We start from the raw sequence: 18,289 nt of genomic DNA, 5'->3' as shown, positions 1-18,289 counted from the left end.
ATTAAAATAAAAGGAGAACTATTGTATCCTCTCAGCCAAAGAGTCATCATTTCTACTGTACCTTTCTTAGTGGGAATGGCACATCTATTGTGTTTGTTAACTCTGCTTCTCTTCTGTGCCTTCACCCAGGTCAGGTCATTATTTTTCTCCCAGATGACTGAAATAACCTTAGGACTGTTTTTCCTGCCGTTCTACCTCCCAGGACCTTGGTCTACACTGCAACCATAATTAGTATATGTTTTAAAAAATGTGTCTTTCATCATGGGACCCCCTTGCTTAAAGCTTAGCTATTACTTCTCATTGCTATTAGGTTAAAGGCCACAGTCCTCTGGCTTCATCTTGTATTGTTTTACATCCTTCTTTCCGTCTGTGTCTTATCCACTGTTTTAGACGTTTCTTCCTGTGAAAGAGATTTTCGTATCCAACATTTTTAGTTCATATATGAAGTTTAGTTCATATATGAAGTGTGTCATTTGATAGTTTTGACATATGTTTACACGTATGAAATGATAACCATAATCCAGACAGTTAACATATTCATCACCCTTAAAAATCTCATGTCCCTTCATATTCCCTTATTATGAAGCTGCAAAATTGTTTTCTAAAGGAGTTGTACGGTTTTCCATTCTCACCAGCAGTGAGAGCACCAATTCCTACATACATATTCATGAACACTTAGTATTGTCAGCTTTTTAAATCCTAGCCATTCGGATGGATATTTAGTATATATCTCATTATGGTTTCAATATACATATCCCTAATAACTGATGATGGTGAGCATATTTTCATGTGCTTGTTTGCCATCTGTGTATCTTCCTTGAATTGTGCAAATCTTTGGTTGTTTTAAAAATTTGTTTGTTTGTTTTCTTAGTTTTTGAGTTTTCAGAATTCTTTGTATATCCTAAACACAGTTCCTTATTTTGTTTTCTTTTTTTTTTTTTTTCGTGGTTGTTGTTGTTGTTGTTGTTTCCACTGAGGCATTTTATTTGCACGTATGTATTAAGTCCCTAGAAAAAGAATCCCAGGATTTCCCCTTCTGTGTGTTTTCATCTTCCTTCTTCATGGTCCATGACTGTAGCTGAGGTGGTCAGTATAATGAAACCAAACTGAGCAGATTATTCTGCCATTTTTCTAGATCTTTGCATTGTCCATCAATTCTGGGGCCAGTCACTCCATCCTTGCTTAACCTGCCTGTGAGTTTCACGTCAATTTACCCAACCCTGTGATCATCAATGATTTTAAATTCACCACTGTAACCATGCTTCATCATCACAGTTAGAAAATGGACAATGTCTTTGGAGCATGGCCTAGTAAGAACCTGGCGTTTGCTTCTCTTTTCTGTATTGTTATGCTTTGGGGAGCATCTGCCACGATATTCACATGCATCATGATGGTGGCACAGAAAGATGGTGGAAAGAGCTAGATACAGTTCCTTTCTCACTGCTCTTTTTTTGCAAGGTTTTTCTTCTCCCACTCTGTGACTTTTCCTTCTCTCAACAGTGTTTTTGAAGAGCAGTTTTTCTTTTTGGTGAAGTCCAGTTTACACATTCATTTGTTCTTGTATGATTGTTGCTTTTGGTTTTCATATCTAAGAAATATTTCCGTAGCACAAGGTCACAAAGCTTTTCTCTCATGCTTTCTTTTAGAAGTTTTATAGTTTTAGGTCTTACATTTAGATCTATGACCCATTTTATATTCTTTTTTATTTGTGATACAAAGTATGTATACAAGGTCATTCTTTTGCATATGGATATCTAGTTGTTCCAACACCATTTATTGAAAAGGCTGTGTTTTCTCCACTTTATGCCATTGCTCCTTTGTCATAATCAGTTGGCCACATATGTGTGGGTTTATGTATGGGCTCTATTCTGTCTCATTGATCTCTTTGTCCATCTTGGTACCAATATTATGCTGTTTTAATCACTGCCAGTTTATAAGGATTTTTGAAATCAGGTAGTGTTTGTCATCTTGCTGTGTTCTTTTCAGTGTTCTTCCACTACTCTGGATCCTTTGCATTTCCACGTGAATTTTATAATCAGTTTGTCTGTTTCTTAAAACAAACAAACAAACAAACAAACAAACAAACAACAACTCTGGTGGTCTTCTGGAAATTAAGTTTAGATTATGTTGAATCTACAGATTTATTTGGGGAGAATTGGCTTCTTGACAATATTGAATCTTTTAACCCCTGAACAGAGTATATATCTCTCCCTTGATATAGGTCTTTTAAAATTTTCTCAGTAATATTTTGTAGTGTTTAAAGTATAGGTCTTTCTGTCTTTTATGATATTAACCGTGATTATTTTTTATTTTCAGTGCAGTTGTAAATAATACATCTTAAATTTAATTTTTTTAATGCTTACTCTTGAGAGAGACAGAGCATGAGTTGGGGAGGGGCGGAGAGAGAGGTAGACAGAATCTGAAGCAGGCTCCAGGCTCCAAGCTATCAGTACAGAGCCCGACGTGGGGCTTGAACTCACCAACGGTGAGATCATGACCTGAGCCTGAGCCCAGTGCTTAACCAGCTGAGCCACCCAGATGCCCTGAAATTTTAATTTTTGATTCTTTATAGCTAATATATAGAAATACAGTTGATTTTTGTGTAATGATTCTGCATCCTCCAACCTTGATAAATTTATATGTATAGATATATTTAATATTAGAGAGAATACATGAGCAGGGGAGAGGGGCAGAGAGAGAGAGAGAGAGAGAGAGAGAGAGAATCTTAAGCAGTCCCCATGCTCAGTGCGAGCCTGACATAGGGCTCCATCCCATGACTCTGGGATCATAGCCTGAGCTGAAATCAAGAGACAGACACTCAACCGACTGACTCATCCATGTGCCATGATAAATTCATTTATTAATTCTAATAGCATTTTTCTTAATGCTGTCAGATTTTCTACATAAGCAAAGGTCATAAGAATTCATTTTTAACTACTATTTTACTAACAATGGTAAATATTGTAGACTTGTAGCCAATTCATTCTTTGTCTCAACTAATCAGCTTTGCCATTGTACTATAAGAGCAGCCAATAGATACTGCATAAATTAATGGAAATGTCTGTATTTTGATAAAATTTAATTTACCAAAACAAGTAACGTGGCCCATAGGCTGGAGTTTGCCAACTTCTATTTTGTGACCATGTCCTTGCTAGTAGAGACAGTTTCACTTCATTTTCTATCTGGATGTCCTTTGTTGCTTTATCTTGTTTGATTGCATTGGCTAGAACTGCTAGTATAGTGCTGAACAGAAGACGTCATTCAGTGAATGTCATTCCTGTCTTCTTCCTGGTCTTATAGGAAATGCATTCAGTTTTTCACCATTATTTATAACGTTAGCTATAGAGTTATCATGACTTGTTTTGTTTTGTTTTGTTTTGTTTTAAATCATATTGAAGCTCCCTTGTATTCCAGGATTGCTGAAAGTTTTTATCTGGAACGGATGTTGAATTTTGACAAGGAACTTATTTTATCTACGGAGATAGATACGGTTTTTGAATCTTAAACCAACTCTGCATTTCTGGGATAAACCCCATTTGGTAATAACAAATTATCCCTTAGTGTATTGTTAGATTCCACCCCCCACAAACACACATGGCTGTAGTTTAATTAATTAATTAATGAAATATAATTTATTGTCAAGTTAGCTAACGTACAGTGTATACATTGTGCTCTTGGCTTTGGGAGTATATTCCCATGATTCATTACTTACATACCACACTCAGTGCTCATCCCAACAAGTGCCCTCCCCAATGCCCATCACCTATTCTCCTCTTTCCCCCACCCCTCCATGAACCTTCAGTTTGTTCTCTGTATTTAAGAGTTTCTTATGGTTTGCCTCCCTCTCTGTTTGAAACTATATTTCCCCTTCTATTCCCCCATGTTCTTCTGTTAAGTTTCTCGAAATCTACATATGAGTGAAAACATATGATATCTGTTTTTCTCTGACTGACTTATTTCACTTCACATACTACCGTCCAGTTCCATCCATGTTGTTGCAAATGGCACGATTTCATTCTTTTTCATTGCCAAGTAATATCCATTGTATATATAAACCACATCTTCTTTTCCCATTCATCAGTTGATGGACATTTGTGTTCTTTCCATAATTTGGTGATTGTTGATAGTATAAATGTTGGGGTACATGTGCCCCTATGAATCAGCACTCCTGTGTCCCTTGGATATATGCCTAGTAGTGCAATTGCTGGGTTGTTGGGTAATTTTATTTTTAATTTTTTGAGGAACCTCCACTCTGTTTTCCGGAGCAGTGGCACCACCCATGCATTCCCACCGACAGTGCAAGAGAATTCCCATTTCTGCACATCCTTACCAATGTCTGCTGTTTCCTGTGCTGTTAAATTTTTCTACCCTGACCGGTGTGAGGTGGTATCTCAATGTGGTTTTGACTTGTATTTCCCTGATGATGAGCGACGTTCAACATCCTTTCATGTGCCTGTTGGCCATCTGGATGTCTTCTTTGGAAGTGTCTATTCATGTCTTCTGCCCATTTCTTCCCCGGATTATTTGTTTTTCGGGTGTTGAGTTTGGCCAATTCTTTCTAGAGTATGGGCACTAATCCTTTATCTGATATGTCATGTGCAGATATCTTCTCCCTTTCCGTTGGTGCCTTTTAATTTTGTGGATTTTTTCCTTTGAAGTGCAGAAGCTTTCTACTTTGATGAGGTCCCAATAGTCCAATTTTGCTTTTACGTCCCTTGCCTTCAGAGATGTATTGAGTAGAATTTGCTGTAGCCAAGGTCAAAGAGGTTGTGGCCTGTGTTCTTCTCCAGGGTTTTGATGGTTTCCTCTATCACATTGAGGTCTTTCATCCATTTTGAGTTTATGCACGGTGTAAGAAACTGGTCCTGTTTCATTCTTCCGCATGTTGCTGCCCAGACCTCCCAGCACCATTTGCTAAAGAGCCTATCTTTTTTCCATTGGATACTCTTTCCTGCTTTGCCAAGGTTTAGTTGGCCATACATTTGTGGGTCCATTTCTGGATTCTCTATTCTATTCCATTCGCCTTTGTGTCTCTTTTTGTGCCAATAGTATACTCCCCTGATGATCGCAGCTTTGTAGTAGAGGCTAACGTCTGGGATTGTGATGCCTCCGGCTTTGGTTTTCTTTTTCAACATTATTTTGGCTATCTGGGATCTTTTGTGGTTCCATACAAATTGTAGGATTGTTTGTTCTAGCTCTGAGAAGAATGCCGGTGCAACGTTGATTGGGATTGCACTGAATGTGTAGATTGCTTTGGGTCGTTATCGACATTTTCACAATATTTCTTCTTCCAGTCCATGAGCATGGAATGTTTTTCTATTTCTTTGTGTCTTCTTTAATTTCTTTGATATGTTTTCTATGGTTTTCAGGATACAAATCTCTTATAGCTTTGGTTAGGTTGATTCCTAGGTATTTTATGGTTCTTGGTGTAATTGTAAATGAGCTCGGTTTCTTGATTTCTCTTTCTGTCACTTCATTATTGGTATATAGAAGTGCAATCAATTTCTCTGTGTTGATTTTGTATCCTGAGACTTTGCTGAATTCATGTATCAGTTGGAGCAGCTTTTTGGTGGAGTCTTTCAGGTTTTCCATGTAGAGTATCATGCCATCTGCGAAAAGTGCAAGTTTAACTTCTTCTTTGCCAATTTGGATGTGTTTTATTTCATTTTGTTGTATGATTTCTGAGGCTAGGCCTTCCACCACTATGTTCAACAACACTGGTGAGAGTGGACATCCCTTTTGTGTTCCTTATCTTCGGCGGGCAGGGTAGGGGGGAAGTTCTCTGTTTCTCCCCATTGAGGATATTCGCAGCAGGCTTCTCATCTATGGTTTTTACTAGGTTAAGGTTTGTTCCTTGTATCCCAACTTTCTTGAGGGTTTCTTATTAACAAAGAATGCTGTATTTTGTCAAATGTTTTTCTGTATTTATTGACAGGATCATATGAATGATCGTATCCTTTCTTCTATTAAGGTGATGTATCATTTTGATTGATTTGCGAATATTGAACCAGCCCTGTAGCCCAGGAATGAATCCCACTTGATCATGGTGAAGAATTCTTTCATATACTGCCGCATTGGATTTGCTAGTATCTTGTTAAGAATTTTGGCATCCATGTTCATCAGGAATATTGGCCTGTCATTCTCCTTTTTAGTGGGGTCTCTATCTGTGTTGGGAATCAAGGTAATGCTAGCCTCATAGAAAGAGTCCGGAAGCTTTTCTTCCATTTCTTCGTTCAACAGCTGGAAAAGAATCGGTATTAACTTTGCTTTAAATGTCTTGTAGAATTCCCGTGGGAAGACTTCTTGCCCAGGACTCATATTTGTTGGGAGATTTTTGATAACTGATTGAATTTCTTCGCTGGTTATGGGTCTGTTCAAATTTTCTATTTCTTCCCATTTGAGTTTGGGTAATGTGTGGTTGTCTAGGTATGTGTCCATTTCTTCCAGGTTGTCCAGTTTGTTGGCATATACATTTTCGTAGTATTCTCTAATACTTGTATTTCTGTGGTGTTGATTGTGACCTCTCCTTTTTCATTCGTGATTTTATCTATTTGGATTCTCTTTTCTTTTTGAGAAAGCTGGCTAGGGGGTTATCAAGTTTATGTATTCTTTTAAAAAAAACAGCTCTTAGATTCATTGATCTGGTCTACTATTTTTTGTTTGTTTGTTTTTTGGGGGTTTTTCTTTTGGATTCTGTAGTGTTTATTTCTGCTCTAATCTTTATTATTTCTTCTAATGGCTGTAGGGTATCTTGGCTGTTCTTTTTCTAGTTTCTTTAGGTGTGAGGTTCGATATTGTATTTCAGATTGTTCTTATTTCTTGAGAAAGGCCTGGATGGCGATATGTTTTCCTTTTAGGGCTGCCTTTGCTGCATCCCGAAGGGGTTGGACTGTCATGTTTTCATTTTCATTTGCCTGCATGTATGTTTTTAATTTTTTCTTTCATCGTCTGGTTGACCCATTCTTTCTCCAGTAGGATGTTCTTTAACCTCCATGCATTTAGAGGCTTCCCAAACTTTTTCTTTTGTTTGATTTCAAGTTTCATAGTGTTGTGATCTGAAAATACGCATGGTATGATCTCCGTTCTTTTATATTTATGGAGGGCTGTTTTGTGACCCTCTGTGTGATCTGTTTTGGAGAATGTTCCACGTGCACTTGAGACGAATGTGTATTCTGCTGCTGTTGGATGAAAAGTTCAGAATAGATCTGTCAAATACATCTGGTTCAGTGTATCATTCAGGGCCTTTGTTTCTTTACCGATTTGGTTCCTAGATGATCTGTCCATTGTTGTTAGGGAGTATTAAAGTCACCTACAATTTCCATATGATTATCAATATGATTGCTTATGTTTGTGATTAATCAATGTATATATTTGGGGACTCTCAAGTTGGGGGCACCAACATTTACAACTGGTAGCTCTTCTTGATGGATAGATCCCTTAATTATGTATAATGCCCTTCGCCATCTCTTGTTAGAGACTTTAGTTTAAAATCTCATTTGTCTGATCTCAGTATGGCTACCCCAGCTTTCTTTTGACTTCCAGTAGCATAATACATGGTACTCTATCCCCTAACCTTTAATCTAATGGTGTCCTCCTGTCTCAAATAAGTCTCTTGTAGACAGCATATAGATGGATTTTTTTTTTTTCTTAATCCATTCAGATACGCTATGTGTTTTGATAAGGGCATTTAGTCCCTTCACATTCAGAGTGATTATTTAAAGATACGGATTTCATGTCATTGTGTTGTCTGGAGCTTTCATGCTGGTGGTGATGTTTCTGGTCCTTTGTAGCCGTGACAACGTTCCACTCACAGTGTCTCCTTAGGATCTCCTCCAAGGCTGGTTTAGTGGTCATGAGCTCTTGAAGTTTTTGGTTTTCTGGGAAAGCCTATCTCTCCTTCTATTCTGAATGACATCCTTGCTGGAAAAAGGATTCTTAGCAGCGTATTTTCGTATTCAGCACATGGACTTTTTCCTACCATCGCCTCCTGGCCTGCCAAGTTTCAGCGGGCAGGTCTGCTACTACCCATATGTGTCTACCCTTGTAGGTTAAGGCCCGTTTGTCCCTTGCTGCTTTCAGAATTCTCTTTTCTCTTTGTAACTTGCCAATTTCACTATGATATGCTGTGGAGATGACCTATTCTTGTTGAATCTGAAGGGAGTTGTCTGTGCCTTCTGGATTTGGATGTCTGCTTCCTTCTCCAGATTAGGGAAGTTCTCACCTATAATTTGTTCAAGTAAACCATCTTCCCTTTTCTCTCTCTCTCTCTCTCTCTCTCTCTCTCTCTGTCTCTCTCTTATGCTGGAACTCTTATGACCCGGATAAATATTACATTTCATCAAATCACTTAGTTTTCTAATACTCCCCTCATGGTCTAATATTTTCTTATCACCCTTTTTCTTGGCTTCATCATTTTCCATACTTTCATCTTCTATGTCACTTATTCCCCCTCTGTTTCCTCCATGTTTGCTGTTACTGCATCTAGTTTATTTTGCATCTTATTTACAGTATTTCTTTTTTTAAAAAAAAATTTTTTTCAACGTTTATTTATTTTTGGGACAGAGAGAGACAGAGCATGAACGGGCGAGGGGCAGAGAGAGAGGGAGACACAGAATCAGAAACAGGCTCCAGGCTCTGAGCCATCAGCCCAGAGCCCGACGCGGGGCTCGAACTCACGGACCGCGAGATCGTGACCTGGCTGAAGTCGGATGCTTAACTGACTGCGCCACCCAGGCGCCCCATTTACAGTATTTCTGAATTGCTGTGACTATTTCTTAGTTCCTTGATCCCTGCAGCAATAGATTCTCTGCTGTCTTCTATGCTTTTTTGTAAGGTCAGCTGTTAATCTTACAACTGTTATTCTAAATTCTTGAACCGATATATTGTTTATATCTGTTTTGAGCAATTCTCTAGCTCTCATTTCTTCCTGGAGTTTCTTTTGAGGAGAATTCTTCCATTTCCTCAGTGTTCAGTACTTTATGTGTGTTCCTAGTTGTCATGTGTCCTGCACCTGTGAGCACTACTATTTTGAAAAGGGGTCATATACTATCCAGGGCCTGGCCCTTCAACAGGTATCTTTGGAGTGTGTTTCATGCTCTCTGTTGTGACTCTGGTTGCTTTATTTCCCTACTCATATTGGTGGGTTGGCCATTCCAGCAGGTGTGCTTAGATTTGTTCATAATGTAACCTTGGAAAAGAATTTAAACAGTGGGGGGTGGGTGATGGAAGATGCCTTATCTCAAACAAAGGGAGAAATGACAGGGGCAAAGGAAAAGAGAAGAAGACAAAAAATTGACCAGGCAGAGAATCAGAGACAATATACAACTTAATCCAGGCAGGGAAGAGAGGGAGATAGAGAGAGAGAGAGAGAGAGAGAGAGAGAAAGGAAAATAAGAAGGAGATACAGAAGAGGTGCAGAAAGAATAGATTAAAAATCTCCATGACCTGACAAGTTGTCCCCATGGCCCCCTGGAGATGTTTGTGTCACGCTGTAGCCCGGATTCCTAGATTTCCACATCTTCTTGCCTCACTGCTGTGTTTGAGGGATGTGGTCATTTCAAGTACCCCTACTTCTCTGCCATGTTGACACACCCCCCTGTTTAATGTAGTGTTAGACTTGATTTGTGGATGGTTTCTTCAGAAATTGTGCTCCCATGCTTATGACAGAATTTTATTTCTTATAGTATCTTTGTCTAGTTTTGGTTTCAGGTAATGCTAACCTTATAGAATGAGGTGAGAAATATTTCTCCTCTCCATTTTGGGGGGAGACTTTGTGTAGAATAGATAACATTTCTTCCTAAAATGTTGGATGAATTTACTAGTGTAGCCACTTGGCCCTGGAATTGTTTTCTGTGGAAAGATCTTTATCTAAGATTTTAGTTTCTTTTTTACATATAGAGTTAGTTAGTTTAACTGTTCTTTTTTTCTTTATTTTATTTTTTTATTTTATATCATTTCATTTCACTTCATTTCATTTCACTTCATTTCATTTCATTTCATTTCATTTCATTTCATTTCATTTCAGTAGTCTTTACACCCAACATGGGGCTTGAACTCACAATCCAGAGATCAAGAGTCACATGTTCTACCAACTGAGCCAGCCAGGCACCCTTCACTCTTGATTGAGCTTTAATAATTTCTGTCTTTCACGGGATTTACCCACTGCATCTGAGTTGTCAATTTAATTATATAAAGTTCATAAAATTACTTTGTTATTTTTTTAGTCTGTGAATTTCCAGTAATGTTAGTTACATTACTAATTTCTGATATATTGTTAATACTTCCGTTGTTTCTCTTCATTTTGGGATCAGTCTTGGTAGAAATTTATCCTTTTTTCACCTCCTGAAAACATTTGGTTTCACTGATTATTCTCTATCGTTTTTCTGCTTTCTTTCATGTGATTTTTGTCTTTATTAGTTCCTTTCTTCTGCTTGGTTTGGGTTTAATTTGTTTTAGTTTTCTAGTTTCAAAAGGTAGAACCCAGTGTCATAGATTTCAGACCTTTCTTCTTCCTCATCCTCTTCAGCCTCTTCTTTTTCCTCTCCTTCTTCCTCCTCTCCTTCTTCCTCCTCTCCTTCTTCCTTCTCCTCCCTCCTACTCCTCCTCTCCTCCTCCTCCACCTCCTCCTCCCCCTCCCCTTCTTCTTCTTCTTCTTCTTCTTCTTCTTCTTCTTCTCCCTTTCCCACTCTGTCTCCCTCTCCCTCTCCTCCTTCTCTCCACTTCCCCTTCTTCTTTCCTCCTCCTCCTCCTCCTCTTCTTCTCCTTCTCCTTCCTCTTCTTCATCTTCTTCTTCTTCTCCCTTTCTCTCTCCATCTCCCTGTCCTCCTTCCCTCCTCTTCCTCCTTTCTCTTCCTCTTCTGTTTTCTTCCGCCTCCTGTTTCCTCCTCCTCCTCCTCCTCTTCTTCTGCTCCTCCTCCTTCCCTCCTTGTTCTCCTTGTTCTTCTTCTTCTTCTTCTTCTTCTTCTTCTTCTTCTTCTTCTTCTTCTCCCTTTCCCTCTCCATCTCCCTGTCCTCCTTCCCTCCTCTTCCTCCTTCCTCCTCCTCCTCTGTCTTCTTGCGCCTCCTCTATGCTCCTCCTCCTCCTCCTCCTCTTCTTCTGCTCCCCCTCCTTCCCTCCTCGTTCTTCTTCTTCTTCTTCTTCTTCTTCTTCTTCTTCTTCTTCTAGATACTGTAGAAATCTATTGGCATTATTTTAACAAAATTTTTCTCAATTGTGAAAAATTAAAATCAGTTCTTCAACCTTTAGAAAGAAAAAAGAAGAAAATCTCTTTACTATAATACACCATGAAAATAGGCTATCTGCTTGCCACATTGTGTGTGTGTGTGTGTGTGTGTGTGTGTGTGTGTGTGTGTTTAATTACACTATGGCCACAATCCATTTCACACAATTTTTCAGACAGGTAAATAAATACCAAATTATTTCCTTTCAGGCCAGCCACAAAACTTTAAGGAATAGACCCTAGACATGTATGTACTTGACAGAGCAGGCTCCTGGTTGAGCCAGGCAGTTTTAGTATCATTTCCAGGGGTCAGCAATCTATGGCCCGTGGACTGAATGTGGCTTGGCTTGTTTGTGTATGGCCCTGAGGTAAGAAAAGTTTTAGATTTTTTAAAGGGTTGTAAACAAAGCAAAAACAAAGTACTATGTGACAAAAGTATATGGTCTACAAAGGTTAAAATATTGACAGTTTGACCTTTTACAGAAAAAGCTTGCAGACCATTCATTTATACCAATGTTGTACAGAATTCAGACGGTGCAATTACAATTCCGAGATAATGTTGCTTTATTGTGACCCAGAATGTAGCAACATCCTACAAAGATGTTCCTCTGATGTCATGGGTTAGAATTCCTTTTCTCTTTTTTCTTCATCTTCACATCATTAAAATTCATCCTCATCTCTCTCTCCATGAGTGTGGAGATTTTTCAATTTTTCATTTAGTAAGGCAGCGATTGCTTTTGCATCTCTGGCATCTATTTGCTCTCCCCAAATGTTTCTCTTTGCTTTTTCATAGGGATAACATTTAACAGTCGGATAGGCTCTGATGCCAGCTTTCTGGCATGTCTGAGCCGAAGCCTGACAGTCTATTTTTCCAGCTTTCACTTTTACTTTCATCGTCTTAGCCAAGAGCTTAAACTCTGGAGCAAAATTTTGGCAAGTTCCACACCAAGGAGTATAGAATTCAATCACCCGGTGATTTTTCCCTTGTATAACTTTTTCATCGAAAGTCTGAGTCATCAGATTTGTGGATGCTTGAGGTCGAAATCCCGGACCCCAAATCTCTCTTCTAGCCATTGTAACTGTGATACTGAAAAGCTTTATTTGGTTTTGGGGGGGGAATCTTATCTCAGGGTATCTCTGAACATTTTCTTGGGCACAAAAAGAATGATACTTTTGGCAGTCTATACTGCCCACAGTAACTGTCCAGTTAGTGTCCGGGCCATTCTTTTCCATTCTGGCATTAGGACTTGACATGGATGACACCATGGGAGTAGAAGTCAACCATCCAGACTTCATCATAGTTTCTTTGTTTAGCTAGTTCATTGAAAGTGGTGGGTGTCAGGGAGGTCGCTGAAGGTTCCTAAGATCCTCTATGAATTCCAAGATCTGTTGTTCAGCAGAGTGATGTCCTTCTTATTCATGAACCTCGGATTGGTTGAATACAACTGTTGTTGGATCCGCCTGAATGTTATACGTGTTACAGGGTCTCTCGTGAACCGTACCATCTAGTGTACCAAACTGAAGCTGACCACGCAGATGCTTTGATGCTTTTTGTAACTCTGGCAATAAAGCTTGACATGGTGGACACCATGGCACAGACAAATCAATAAGCCACGGTTCCTGTCATCGGCAGGAACATTTTGAGGTCCAAGTGTGGCAACGTGAGAATTACCACTTTCTTTGGCAAAGGCTAGTATATCATATAGAATCTTCTTTCCATGATGAATTTCATATTCTTTGGTTCCTTGTCCTTTAAATACTGCTAGACATGGCTGAAATACAGAGAGATTACTACAGATGTCTGGTGCAGAGGGACAGTCAGCCTTGCCAACTTGAATTGTTCACTTTTGAGTAGAGTTTTTAGTTCCCTCAACTCAAGATCATTTGGATTTTCATGTTTTCCAAAACTAAACGATAAGAGCCACAGATGATGAGCCAATCGATCCGTTAGTGTATTTGCCAAAAGTAGCTCAAAATCTGGAAGACTATGCGTGATTTCCAAATACATTTCGAGCATCCAATGAATTAAGGAACAAAACGCTGCTTTTCTCTCTGTTATTTAATGTGGAGCCAGAGGAAAACAGGCAGTAGTACTTGTGATAATATCCAGACTTTTACAAAGTTTGTCCTGGGTGGCACAGTCCATCCATCCTACATTAGCCAGACCATCCAACATGCCCCTGAGCCTGAGTCGTGTCTATGAAGTTAAACAATCTCCTCCTTTGCAACAAAAAGTGATCAGCTGGCCAATACCAGCAGCAAAAGCATTTTCTATGGAGTGAACACAATTTCCTGTCCATAATTCCATCACTGGGTTTCTAACCAAACTTTCCTTTGATCTGTCCCCGTGATATTTCACTGTGGCCTTTCCAGCCCTAAAAAGGAAGAGGCTGGGAGATCCATTGACTCCATTCATTTGGCAAAACATTCTATCATCACCACAGTTAACAGCACCAATTCAAAGTAATCCATCTACTTCTTTAACACAGTCTCTCCATGTGGGAGCTAATTCATGGCAGTGTGAACATCCTGGGGAGTAAAAGTTCACAAACCACAGTTCTCCAGAATGAACAGCAGCATCCACTTCTCTTCTATTCAATGTCATGCTTTCAAGATCATCATCATAAATACCAAAATCATAATGATCATAATCCCAGCTTTCATACAGGCCACCTTCTGGAACATCTGCAAGTCCCTTTTCTCCGTATTTGTCATACTTTTCCCACAGATCTTCATCTTTGAATACTTCATATGCTCTATTTATTTTTGAAAATCACTCTGTACGTTAGGATTATACATTTGGTTGGTTGGTTGGTTGGTTGGTTATTTATTTATTTATTTATTTATTTAGTGTTTATTTACTATTGAGAGAGACAGAGACGGAATGCAAGTGGGTTAGGGGCAGAGAGAGTGGGAGACACAGAGTCCAAAGCAGGCCCCTGGCTTTGAGCCATCAGCACAGAGCCCGACGCGGGGCTCTAACGCACGACCTGTGAGATCATGACCCGAGCAAGCGGAAGTTGGACGCTCAACTGACTGAGCCACCCAGGCGCCCTGGGTTATTCGTTTTGTTTTTTTTGTTTGTGTGTTTGTTTTTTATCAGATTGTAGCTTCAATGCCAACTTCGTGAAAGCTTGTCTGATCTCTCTACTGTTTGCAGTCCTGGATACTCCAAGTAAACTGTAAAAATCCTGATCTGTTCCCACGAAAATGGCCATATACACTATTAGGAAACAGAATGACCGATTTCAGGTCCCGGAGGTAGTCATTTTCGTTGAAGCAGACTCCCATTCTTTCTCTGATACAAGTTCTGATGAAAGTGAACATTCAGATATACAGCTGGTACCAACTGAGAGAATATGCAGGTTTGAGAACTTGTGTTCACATTACTCCAAGAGCGAATCAAGCACCATGAAATTTTCTCCCAAAATGTCAATCTGTGTAGGCTCAGTAATCTCCACTTCCTCAGATCACAAAAGATATCAAAATACTTTGAGGAATCTAACCTTCTTAACATTCTGTTTCTCCTTTCTTCCTTGAATCCTAAATGTCTAAATCTTCTCCTTACCTGCGAATGGTCTCTGGCTCATTTCTAACTCCTTGTCATGCAACCAAAACATACGTTTGTAAAGTATAGCGGTGGAGAGTAACAAATATTCAGACTAAAATAAGCAACCAGAGGAAAATCGAGAACACATTGTCCAATACCACCATGGGACAAGTGGTTCTCCTAGGGGTACTTCTCAGCGTGGGTGTGGTGGACTTGATCTGCGCCAAGCGTCAGGGCCAGGTAGAAACTGCCGGTAAACGCAATAGGAAGGATTTCTGGCTGCCATCAGCCCAGAATAGGATGTGGGGAGAGGGGAAGGATGGGGACATCCCATGAGAGAGACTGCTGGCATATGAAGTCTCCGGCAAGACTAGGGTGAAAAGAGCCTGAGTAACTGAGGCTTAAGTGTGAGAAAGGGTCGCAAGAAGCTGGGAAGCGAAGTCAGAAGAAGGGTGATGATGTAGGTAGTGAGAAAAAGATGGGGAGCTAGAACACAAAACCCATGGCAGGGGCGGAGAGGAAGGGAGGGGAGACAGGTGCAGAGGCATTGGGCTCTCCCTTCCAGAAGGACCATGCCTCTGCCACCGCCGCCGCCTCCCGCTCCAGCAGAACCCGGGGCCCGGCCTATGCCCACCTCAGTCTAGGGGGGTCTCCTCCTACAGCTACTCCCCCACCTTCAATTCCCGGCATTGGCGGACCCCGCCCCCACCCACCCAAGTGCCTGCTGTGCGCTGTGAACAAAGCACCTGCTCTCCAGCCACTGCCAGGGTGGGGCGGGGCAGGGCGGGGGGGGGGGGGGGGGAGGCTCGGGAAGCTGGGGGAGGAGCCACAAAGGCAGCAAGGAGCACCGCACTTCCCTCTTCCTTTTTAATGTATACATTCAGTGCTATCAGTCTTCATGTGAGTGCTACTAAAGCAGGACTCTACAAATTCTACTATGTTTTCATTTTCATTCAGTTCAGAATCCTTTCTAATTTTTTTTTTCTTTTTTCATTACTTCTTTGACCCAGGGGATATTTCGATGTGTTCTGTAGTTCACAAATAGTTGAGTATTTTCCAGAGATATTTTTGTGCTTGATTTCTGATTTGATTGCTTTGTGGTCAGGGAACACACTATTATGACTTCAGGCCTCTTGACTTCTTCCTTTTATTAAGATTTATTTTTGACCCAGAACATAGTCTTTTTTGGTAAGTGTTCCATAGATCCTTGAGAAGAATAGTGGCGGCCAAGTCTACTATGCCCTTGCTGATGTTGAGCGTGTTGAAATATCAGACTATAATTGTGAATTTGCCTATTTCTCTTTTCAGTTTTATCAATTTTTGCTTCATGTACTTTGAAGCTATTAACAGATACATGAACATTTAAGATTGCTCTTAATTGACCCTTTTATGATTATACAATGACCTGTTGTTTATTGCTGGTAATTTTTTTTTTTTTTTTTTTTGCTTGAAACTGTTTTGTCTGCTATTCATAGAGCCACTCTAGCTCAGCCTTCTTTGGTCAAGTGTTAGTGTGGTATATCATATTCCTGTCTTTCGAACAAATATCTGTCTTGACATTTAAAGTGCATTTTGTATAGGTGGCATATAGTTGAGTCTTCCTTTTTTATCCATTCTGACAGTCTGCGTTTTAGTTGAGGCTTTTAGACCGTTTTCATTTACTGTGATGTTTTTTTTTCAATATATGAAATTTATTGTCAAATTGGTTTCCATACAACACCCAGTGCTCATCCCAAAAGGTGCCCTCCTCAATACCCATCACCCACCCTCCCCTCCCTCCCACCCCCCCATTAACCCTCAGTTTGTTCTCAGTTTTTAAGAGTCTCTTATGCTTTGGCTCTCTCCCACTCTAACCTCTTTTTTTCTTTTTTCCTTCCCTTCCCCCGTGGGTTTATGTTAAGTTTCTCAGGATTCACATAAGACTGAAAACATATGGTATCTGTCTTTCTCTGTATGGCTTATTTCACTTAGCATCACACTCTCCAGTTCCATCCACGTTGCTACAAATGGCCATTTACTGTGATTTTTGAGATAGTTGATTTGAATATGTCATCATGCTGTTTGACTTGCATTTGTCCTATCTGCTCCTTGTTCCCGTTCTCTTCTTTTTCCGCTTTCTTTTCATCGAGGAATTTTTATGATTCAGTTTTATCCATTTATTTATTTATTCATGTATTCATTTATTCATGTATTCATTTATTCACTTATATATTTAGGCTTCCTAGCTAGAACTTTTCAATTTTGCTGCTTTAGTGGTTGCTTTAGGGTTTATAGTCTATGGCTTCAGCATCACAGTCTCCCTTCCAGTAATGTTATACCACATCGTATAGAGTTTAGGCAAATCACAAGAGTTGACTTCCATTTCTTCTTTCCTAGACCGATCCTTCCTGGGTCAGTGGGATTATAGTTTTCATGAAGTTTAGGAAGATTTGGGCCATTTTTTTTTCCTGCCACTTTCCCCTGCCTCTTTGGGCAATTGCGTATTTCCCACTTGAAGTTTTCTCCCAGGTTTCCAATGTTAAACTTCAGTCTTTTTTTGTGATGTCTAATATGTGTTTATTCCTACCCATCGTATTGTTCCTGGCTAACATAATTTACATCTCTGTAAGTGCTATTTGGTTTTAAAAACAATAGCTTTTATGCCTCTAGTTATCTTTCCATGCTTTGTTTGGAGATATAGTTAAGTTACTTACAAACAGTTGGATCCTTTAGTCTTGCTCTTACGAATTATTGGATGAATCCAGAGTGGTGATCAGCCTAAGGCAAATTATGAGTTTTTCGATCTTAGCTAATGTGAATAGATACTGTCCCTCGTGCTGTGGGAGCACCAGGCAGTGTTTCCTCTACTCTTTTCAGAATTTTTTTCCCTTGATGACTTCCTTCCATGTATGCACTGGTTGTTCCTCTGCTGAATAGCCAAAGGGGACCCTGTGCAGATGCCCAGGGTTCTTTCTGTGCCCTGCTTTCTCCTCTCCTGGATGCTGACCTGTCGTCTCTATCTGCCTTGACTTCACCAGACTCTCAGTTTTGCCACCACGACTCAAGGAGTCTGATGAAATCTACTTAAATAATTTATGTCTCCTGTGTCGTAGCCTGAAAACTCTCTCAAGGCAGTGAGCTTGGGCATACGTGTTAGGCTAACGTGTTTTGTTTTCAGGGATCATTGTCCTTCATTGTCTGAAGTTCCGTGTCTTGAAAATCATGTTAAAATTGTATTTTGTCTGTTTTGTTTTTGCTTGCTTCAGGTAGGAAGATCAATCAGTACGTGTTACCCCATCTTGGCCAGAAGCAGATTACAGTGGAACTTCGGCACATGCTCTAGACTATCGAGAGTGCTTGTCTTCCTCCTTTGCTTAATTGTCTCCTGCTCATCCTTCATTCCTCAGTATATTTATCTCTTCCTCAGGGACATCTATCTTCCTTGGGCCCAATCTAGATCAAGTTATGATCACAGAACTCTGTCTTCTAATAGGAACTATCTGAATTTAGAATTACCATTTGAGTTGTCTTGCTCCTTCAC

At 39.9% G+C, this 18,289-nt stretch overlaps 1 protein-coding gene and 2 pseudogenes across 10 annotated transcripts in view; 1 reads left to right on the top strand and 2 right to left on the bottom strand.

Annotated features, from left to right (window-relative positions):
* LOC147572807 (ankyrin repeat domain-containing protein 26-like) overlaps window positions 1–18,289 on the top strand; it is a 626,452-nt gene that overhangs the window by 57,224 nt on the left and 550,939 nt on the right. The window lies entirely within an intron of this gene.
* Window positions 1,008–1,413, bottom strand: LOC147572818 (small ribosomal subunit protein uS8 pseudogene; annotated as a pseudogene).
* On the bottom strand, window positions 11,855–14,510 carry LOC147572817 (endoplasmic reticulum disulfide reductase DNAJC10-like; annotated as a pseudogene).

The sequence above is a fragment of the Puma concolor genome, chromosome E4 (genome assembly GCF_028749965.1).
Source record: "Puma concolor isolate L17-30 chromosome E4, mPumCon1.1.hap2, whole genome shotgun sequence".
In the NCBI taxonomy this organism is placed as follows: Eukaryota; Metazoa; Chordata; class Mammalia; order Carnivora; family Felidae; genus Puma; species Puma concolor.
The sequence above is the reverse complement of the archived record's forward strand: the minus strand, read 5'-3'. Positions and strand labels throughout refer to the sequence as shown.